The following is a 9,759-nucleotide window of genomic DNA, read 5'->3' on the forward strand; positions in this document are numbered from 1 at the left end:
CTACATTAGCGATTGTGTGTTCTGTAGGCCGTCCATGACGACCAAAATTCGTCCGTAATGCTCGAAAAACATTTGCCGGTTTTTCATCGTTTTTATAGTATAATTTAACAAAATTAACACGTTGTGCAATGCTAAAACGATCCATATTGTAAAATGGCAGACATTCAAATAACGATATGACGCTTTGGTTGACAGCTATGTCAAACGGTTGTCAGCGCAGGGCTGTATACTTCAGGAAGCCCGAAAAGGAAAACCCTGTAGTATAGAATTTCAAAGTTGTGGAAAGTGTAATCAACTTGAAGGATTTAAGTCGCTGCAATCGAGCAGCTCGAAATATTCAGTTGAGGTATTTATATTGAATTTATTGAGTGCTTGGAGTCAGCGGAGATTAAATTCTCCTAGTTAGTAGCAGTGGCCATTTGGAAGTTGCAAAGGTACCAGAATAATTGTAGAAACTGAACTTGAAGACGAAACGACTAACGTAGCTGATTAAATTATAAAAAATATAATATAAATGAACAAAAGGAATTTTCAAATCTGGTTTGGCGACACCGATAGTGTAAGTAAAATGAAATTGTACTAAAATAATTATAATGTAATCGAATTACAGTTAAAAGCTGCACCAAATAAAAAAGTATGTTGCTAAAAGCACGGTACTAGTTATCGTTTGAAAATTTCCGAGTCAACAGCCTATGTGCGCTACTTTGACAGCTGTTACTTGTTCTGCGTTTAGTTTCATTTGCCATTTCATCGTGAAAAGACTGACATCGTGCATTTTTTGAAGATTTTCCACGAAAACCATGGTTCAATTCGAGAATCTATTCGCGCTCTTTACAAAAACATTTTGTTCAGCGATGAAGCTCAGTAAAACTGCAGCGTTCGGAGTAAGATTAAGCTATCAGATCGATTTTTAGAAGATCGATCTTTTCCATTCCGATTTTCGATTTTTTGGATCAATCTTTTGTACTCGAGAAAATCGAGAAAATCGATTTTTTTAATCTAAGATTTTTTTTGTAGATTTGTTATTCAGTATAGATCGATTTAAATATCACCAAAGACCACCTAACAATTTTTTATAATGATAATGTCAACATTTAGATTTCTACATTTCTACATCTACACGGAAGTAAATCATAGACTTCCGTACAAATGCTAACAGGGACAGAACTAGTGGCAGCTACTGAGGGTTGTACTGTAACTAGTGGCTCATAAGATCACTGAATCATCACTGATCACTGACAGATACCAGTTGTTGTATTCCCAATAATGCTTTTTCAATTAATTTATTTAACAAACCGATTCATTGACGGAACAAGATAAATGCCCTGGAAAATGTTATTTAAATTTACTTTAAATTTTTTTGTGGCCGTCATGCTGAGGAGCAAAACAAAACACTTTTGATGTTTGGATAGAAATATTCGAAATATGAAATTCTTATTCCCTGTTTAATAAAAAGCCGACACTCCTATAGAATAAGCAGATGAATTGGAAAAAATCTTCTGATTTTAAAAGATCGATTCGGCAAAGATCGTTTCTTTGGAACCGATTCAATCAGTGGATCGATCCATTCACCGTTTGAAAAACCGATTCGACAAGATCAATTTTTTTATGAAAATCGCCCAATCTTAGATCGAAGTGAATATAGTTCGAAACACTGTTGGTTCCTCAAAAAGTCACTGTTTGGTGCGCATGGTGCGCAAAAATGACAGAACGTGACAGTTTGTAATGACCGCTACAAGGCCATGATCACAAATTTTTTGTACCTCATTTGATATGGAGGAACTGTGTGTTTGCTAACAAGACAGTGCAACATACCATACCACACGAGCCACAATTGATTTATTGGAAGAAATGCACAAGGAACGAATAACTTCGCGTAATGGACCCATGAACTGGTCTCCTTAATGATGCGGTGCTATATACTATTTTTGTGGGGCAATCTGGTCTACACAGAGATACTCCACAGAATTGACGCCTTGAATAACAACATTCGCCATATTGTCACTGATAGAATTCGTATTCAGAATTCGGAATTCGTATTATTTTAAAAGGGGCAAAGAATTATATTTCTAACAAAGCCTAACAATTCATGGCAATTAACACAAGTATCTGTTAATCAATTAAGATAATAAATCTGAGCAATCCAATTACACACAATTTGCAACTATCTCCCATCTCTTCACTTAAAGTATCCACTTAGTCCCCTTAATTCCTTGCGGCGAGTGACAAAGTGACAAACTGAGATGGCACAGTTTCTCGCTTTATTGTTTCCTTACTTACTTTCCTTACTTTTCAGCTCGTATTTAATGCCCGAGTCGATAACATATGAGGACACGACTTCAAATCTCACCTAAGTGGGAACCAAACCTTTGGGAAACAACCTAATATGTATTTTTTTAGTTTGCGGGTCCCGTTTTCAAGCCTGAACTATTCCGTAAAAAAAATATGAAATATAATATAATTGATGAGAAAAATAATAAATATTATATAATCTTCATCAGAATAATTATTTTCACAAAATATGGAAATTATTCCATTATTTAAAAAAAATTGAATATAAGTTCTTGTATTTCAAATATTATGCCAACTGAACAGCGCCATGGCCAACCGAAACGAAACAATCAATCGATATAAAGTCGATATAAAGCTCTACGTCGCTAAAAGTGGTACGTAAAGCTCAACACAACATACCTGCGTTAGATAAACCGAACGGGGGGCGAGCTTGATCTCAGGCAAACTGCTTGGTAATAAACGATTATAAATATTTTCCCCCTATTTTTACAATCGATAGAATTCGCTGCGAACAAATTGAACCACGTATGTTAAACCCAGCGAAATATATTCGTGAACCTATTTCGCAAGGATTGCCAATATCACGTTTGCACGTTAGAACGATGCAATATAAACACATGTCTTCGCCACATTAATCGTGTTCACGCGCTACATGGCTGTGAATCATACGGCTTTTCCCTTTCGCCGCCTGTTGTGTATTGTGTGGATCGGCCCATCAGCTCACCGGTGAAAAGGTACATTTCCTGTGCATGTTCGTTTCAGACAGCCGCCCAATCAGGACGTGATACGTAACCTTACAATGGTAGACAATACACAACAAGATTCGAACCAATGAGCGGCGAAAGTCAAGGTCAGAATTAATCTTCAGAGTTCGAGGTCATGCACACAGGCATGAGCAAGAATGAAATAATAGATTTAATTTAATAATTTAGGAAAAAGAAGAGTTTGAAATATATGACCAACATTTTGGGGGAAAATTTGACAATTGCATCGAAAGGTGGCGTGATTGTACACAATTTTGGAACATGGAGAGAGAGGACGCGATACTCATTGAGCACGTGTCGCTGGAAATGTCATTTTCTTCGAGCATGAAGAGCGAAGTACGGGCGCTCTCTGAGCGAGTTGCGAATTGCACTACATTCGTTATAAAATCAAACAACAGCCGATTGGAGCGATATATAGAGTTATCCTACTCCATCCAATGGATAGCTCTGGCGAGCCGGCTTCCTCAGCACGCTTGCACTTGAAGAGCGTTCTTTTTTTCGCAGAGTAATTTTATTTTGTAGTTTTTGCATGATGAATGCGCTGGCGGCAAACTAGTGCACGAGATTGCGCGTGACTCGTATGTTTATGAAAGTTATTGATGAATTGATATAATTGATAAATATGACCAGAAACTATATTTTGTTCATCCTGTCATGTTCGTATATCATAGTTTGAAGAATGAAAAAATCAATATATTTCATATATTTAATGAAAACTATATTCTAAATTGATTATTTGAAGATTGTTTCATTTCTCAAATGAAAGTTGTAGCGTTCGGCTATAACCGGCTCCCGGCCTCCGATTACTCAATCGAAACAGAAATTCTTGTCTTGATTTGGAACGTAACCTCATAGATGAATGTCTAGAAATGCGCAGCCAATTCATGCAGGTATGCGTGTCTTCTAAACTTATATACAATTCAATTTTAGTTTTCGCCAAATGTTAAGTTTTCATGATTTCGAACGCTAGAATCATATTATTTGAACTTGTTTCTGTCATTCAAACAACTGAAAATACGAGTTACATCAATTACAACATTTATTTCATTCGAGTTTATTCAAATCGCAAAAAAAAATCAGGATCGATGCTGAATACTTAAATGAACATATTTCGGCTGTCGTACTATGTTTTTCTCATTTTCCAGAGTTTTTCCGTGTTCAATATGTACTTTATCATGGATTTGATCAAAACCCGTTCCAAATCGTGGCAGTTGGGTATAACCTGGTATAACTATTGAAGCCTGCGCACCCGACACCAGCACAAATCTGGCATAAAGAAGATGTTATTTTTAGCAATCGAGCGGCAAAAGCGGGTTCTTTTATGTGCTAAGATCATTACAACAAAAATTGTGATAAACTCTGAAAGTGAGTTTTCATTATCATTTGCCATTTGACGTTCTTTCCTGTTATGTTTACCATCTGAGGTTTCAGCACGCACCGGAAAAAATATATTTTAGCTCCAACTGCTTTTTGAAGTGGCATCGACAGATATTTGTTTTTGTGGATCGCTACAGGAGCGTTTCCATATAACGATACTGACAGTGTTCCGCCATCTGCGACCTTTAGAACTCGTCCTGCATTTTGTTTCAATGATTTAGTATATATTTTTTGTCGGCCTCAGTAATGCATGGAACTGTCTTGAACTTGCTAAACTCATCGTTGCATGCATCCTCCAAATCCTGATCGGATTGCTTTAATGCTTCCTGCCGTTTCTGCGTTTCCTTGTGAATTTCATTTTTTGATTTGAGGCTGTTTTCGAACTTGATTGCCTGTCTAGAATTGCCTGCGTTCATAGAAAAATGGATGAATAATATAATTACATTCAATCAGATTCCACGTACCTTAAAGTTGGCTTCAAGTGGAATCAATATCTTGGTTATCACCGGAAGCCTTTCCACTAGGGCACCAGCAAAAATATTCCATTGATCGTTTGTGGCAGATGGGGAAGTTTTGGTTGATGCTCTACGAACAGCGGTTGTGTTACACGCATGAAACAACCTAACAAAAAGATCACAAAAATTTCTGCAGAAAGTCGAGTTGGCAAAGTTTTCTGAAGATTCAGGTATTCGCGGAAATCAAAGTTTTGAGAAACAGCGGGGAAGTTCACCTAGGTTTCCTGACCTCTTTCCTAAATCGTGCGGAGTCGTTTGTGGTTAGCTTGACCCTGAGAGGATATCTATTTTGACAGACAAATAACACGACATGTGCTCTGCTTTCTGGGAGTGGCACTAAAGACACCTGGTTTGACTAAACTTGTGTGTCGGGCCTTCGAACGATCACAACTTATTTTGTCGTTAACAGATTTTGGTAATTCCCATATCAATCTCTTTCTCTGTAAATTGTTTGATATGCTATGCTTGATACATATTTCACACACGATTTCCCAGTCGCTAAAAAGTTCAAATTGACAAAAAGTGAGTGACAAAAATTGACATAGTGAGGGAAAAATTCCCTCTTGTGTTCCCGAGGCCGAGTGGTTAGCGTCACACATTATCAAGCCGGGGGTTCGGGTTTGATTCCCGTTTTGGCCGGGTGAGTTTTGGCCGAATAAATTTCTTCCGACTTGCACAGGTCACGCGTTTCTAAAGCTTACCACTTCAGAATATATTGAAGGCATGTTATTCGACATAGAAATTTAAACTAAGTACTACTAATAAAAATGACGTAAGACAAAGAAGTTGAAAAGACAAAATTTCCTCTGGGAACTTTAGTGCCATTCAAGAAGAAGAAAAAGTGCCAAATTCATCTATAAATTTGATTTGAAAAATTTAGATTTTATTTTCTTTTATTTAGGAATATTATCCGATAAACGAGCGAACAGACCAAAATAATTTATTGGTTTATAAGTTTTCGCAAGCTAGGAGGTGTGACTTAACCTCAGAATAATCTGCTCTCTACTGGAAAACGAAGCGAACTTACAATGCGATGAGGAATGAAGGTAAAACCACTATTCTAGGATTCGTATTTTTAATAAAAACAGAAGGTACGCATAATTTCTTTTTTTTCCTTTTCAGCCTAGAAGGTTAGTATCGATGCGGCCGTACAGGAACTGATGGAGCAGATAAGATGTCAATAGAGTGAGTTGAGAGATAGGTTAGTTTGCAGTTCCTCAGAAGCATCCGATCGACCCCGAATGAATGGATGTTTTGAAAGTTTGCTAAACGTTCTTCTTATAAATGTGTGAGTAGATGAGTATAAGTATTAAATTGATACATGGAAACATGTAAAATTCGGTTCTTTTAAATTGACTGGTGGTTCTGAAAAATATCAATAAGTGGCTCTGTGGAAGCGACCGGAGATGGTTTATACATGATCAACTCTGGTTCTCGTGTGGACAATACAAGAGATAAGATAGAGGCGCTAGAGGCTTCCCACATTCCCTAGCCACTTCACAGTCACAACTAAGTGTATTTCCGAGCTGGCACCCGCTTATATACAGATTTGTGTGATTTCAATAGCCTGTTTTAGAAGCAATTTTAAAGCTATTGAAACAAGTTTTTGGGTCAATAAAGGCCAAATTCCATCTATTCAACTTGCTACATGCTACAAGTTAATGGTTTTTGCCTATCGGAGTGTCTATTTTTACTGCATAATTGGTCTTGTCGACAAATGTTGGCTTTATTCAATTGCCTGCGGATCGGTGCGACGTTTGTACTATGACATGTATGACAATATTGGAGCAACTACTTCATTTATTGACGATTATCAGAACTCACCACAATAATGGAACAACAGAATATTTGATCATAAAAACAATAACATCAGAACAGATATGTTGGAACAGGGAGCCTTCGCATACCACTGTGTAGTGGCTGAGGTGGAAACAAAATAAAAAATTGCACAAGTATCATATCCTTCATTAGGAGCCGATCTGGCGTGGAGGTAACATCCATACTTCTCACGCTCAAGATCACGAGTTCAATTCTCACTCCCGACATTCTTCCAAAATGGAAGGTAAAAGTGACGAACCAGCCAGAAGCGTTGAAAGTCACTATAATACAGAAAAAAAAAAAAAAAAAATATCCTTCATTGTTTACCATTGATCTGTAGGATGTAGTAAGTCGAATTGATGAAAAGCCGCTTTAAATAATAAGCACCTTCCCGGCTGACCGTTGGTCTTTTGACTTTTGGCGCTTTGGCCGGCTTTCGTGGCTTGTCAGCTACTCTGCAGATTACCTATTGGATCGCCAAACGCGGCACCTATCGCGCGGATAGGTTTTTCATGTCCAAAATGTCGTGCAAAATGTATCCCATTTGTTCTTTTGAAATGCCTGCGGCCTTAACTAACTCACGTAACTTCGCTTTACTATCATTCAAAACGAGGCGATGCACTTGTTTTACGATTTCTGAATTCGTAGCCTATCTTGGCCTTATAGAGCGAGGTGCACCTGCGGTGCTTGTACGGCCCACTTTCAATTCAATAAATCACCGATAAACTGTTGTTCTCGAAGGAGCAGTAGTGAAACAACATTTCGTCAAACACTACATCAATAACAAATAATGTTTAATTATAATCGGAATATCGTACTCGTTTTCCATTTTCTGTATGTAGTGACATTAACTGTAGTTTGTGAACAAATATACGAAATGTCATGAAACTTCACACATCATCTATCACTAGCAGATGCATCTCTCGAAATGAATCTTGTTCATTTTTAGTGGCGCCATATGTTGAAAAATCCGGGGACTTTTCAGCCCATGTAGTATCAATGGTTGAACAAAACCTTCAAGTTGGCCTGAATAATCTTCTATACAACCTATAGTTTAGCACAATGTCCTGGAAAACACGTAATGAAGATGGTGGTTTTTCGAGCGACATAGCATGCGCTGCCATAACTATTTCTCAAATAGTGATGTCAGTCGTTGTGTTTATATTCGATTGTCTACACAAATTCATGTGATAATGCTCTTATCAGTATGTGTTTTATCAATTAAAAACTTACGTTTTATTGAAGTCTCCGCTGATCATGAATATAATATGACAGCATACAGTGGATATTTGTGAAATTACGTTGAAAAATGCGAATAAAAGTGATATTTCAGTACAACATTTTCACTCCCCCACGACCATAGAAACGAACGAACTTTCATTAGTTTTACCATACCATATTGATATTATTATGGCTCTCAGTGTCGGTGTGTGATGTGGGAAAATAGTGTTCAATTAAGCAGCATTTCACCGGAAATGTTATTGGTTCCGAGGACTAAGAATACGACTGCTCTTCGGACCTTTTTACCATATAAATAATGGAAACAAGTAACAATAGAATTGCCATCCGTTAAAAACAAACCGTTGCAAGATTTCATGAGAAATTGAGCTCAAATCATCATGAAACCGTGAGTATTTTGAACATTGTTTTGTTTCTTTCATATACATTTCAAAGAGAACGCAAATAATTACGACAGGAAATTTTGCATGCGAATACAAGTATACTCCGCCTACTGCTTCACCTCGATATGTACCTCATTGAGTTTAGCATATCCTTTATTGAGCATTCAATGTGATAGTCCGGCCATTATTCGGCGGACTAGTTCTATAAAAGCTAATGATTGTTTGTTGGGTTAGTTCTCATGATTATTGATCCAAAAAGAAAATGTCTAGCTATAACCTTTGTCAGATATCCTAAACTCGCCAGACTGTGACGTAATTATCTATTCTCTGTACGGTTAAACATCAAACACCAAATCCAAGGCATTGTACTATAGGTGGACCGCAATGTCAAAATTGCTGTTCGGCCATTGCTCGTGAAAAAACAAATTTGTTTACAAAACAAGTCGTATCTTTTGGTGACAAATGCATTCGTTGGCAAAATAGCTGCTCGCGCTTTATTGTCGAATCATAACAGTGCAGAAGGATGTTTTAGTATATCTTTTCGCCTTTCTTTCCAAACAAAATGTACTTCTGTTTGGCTCCCATCGGCGGGGAAAAGAGTACTATCAGCTTACGGCGATGGTGACAAAAAATAACGCTGATTGTGGCTCCACTGATTTCGCTCAGGGAGGAGGAGAATGCTGTGCATATACCGGGAAGGAGATCCGGAAAGGGCCGTTACAAGTAATTGGCTAGGGCAAAAGGAGGTTGTGCACCATATTCCACGAATATATATTTGCTTATTTTTCCTTCAATTATTTACCTTAGCGAGTTGACATTGAAATCATAACCACACACCCAAACAAAAAGTAAATAATTCTGAAAGTTACGTCTCGCTACTCGTCTCACGTCATGTCCTGAAAGTGTCAAGAACGAAACACCTATAGTTCAGCATCTTGACCAAATCCAAATGTCTCATAAGCAAGTTGTTTGTTCGTCGGCAGGTGACGAACTCACTGATAAGTATCACGTTAAGATTGAGCTGGATAAATCTGACCTCATATTTATTTGCTTTCACACATGCACCGCGAACGTATGATTTGTTTTGACTAGCCATCAAGTGGACTTTAACCGCAACGAATATCATCGTTGCGAAAATGCTCCGAAAGCCATTTGTGGAAAAACAACCTTTGGCTCAGCCCCATAAAGATTATACGTATCAAGATCGAACGAGGTATGACCTCAGCCGGTTGTTTCGAATCTCATCAGAATGACCGACAGAAATCGAATTTATCCTCAGCTGATAACAATACTGACCGGTGTAAAATAGTTTTTTTCAACGACCACGCTTTCAGGGGAAAGGCAAAAACCATACAAGCGCAGTAATGGAGT

At 37.7% G+C, this 9,759-nt stretch overlaps 1 pseudogene; it reads right to left on the minus strand.

Annotated features, from left to right (window-relative positions):
- Positions 1-4,366: 4,366 nt before the first annotated feature.
- On the minus strand, positions 4,367-9,514 carry LOC129779800 (39S ribosomal protein L46, mitochondrial-like; annotated as a pseudogene).
- Between the last annotated feature and the right edge of the window lie 245 nt (positions 9,515-9,759).

Source organism: Toxorhynchites rutilus, chromosome 1 (genome assembly GCF_029784135.1).
Source record: "Toxorhynchites rutilus septentrionalis strain SRP chromosome 1, ASM2978413v1, whole genome shotgun sequence".
NCBI classification, from domain to species: Eukaryota; Metazoa; Arthropoda; class Insecta; order Diptera; family Culicidae; genus Toxorhynchites; species Toxorhynchites rutilus.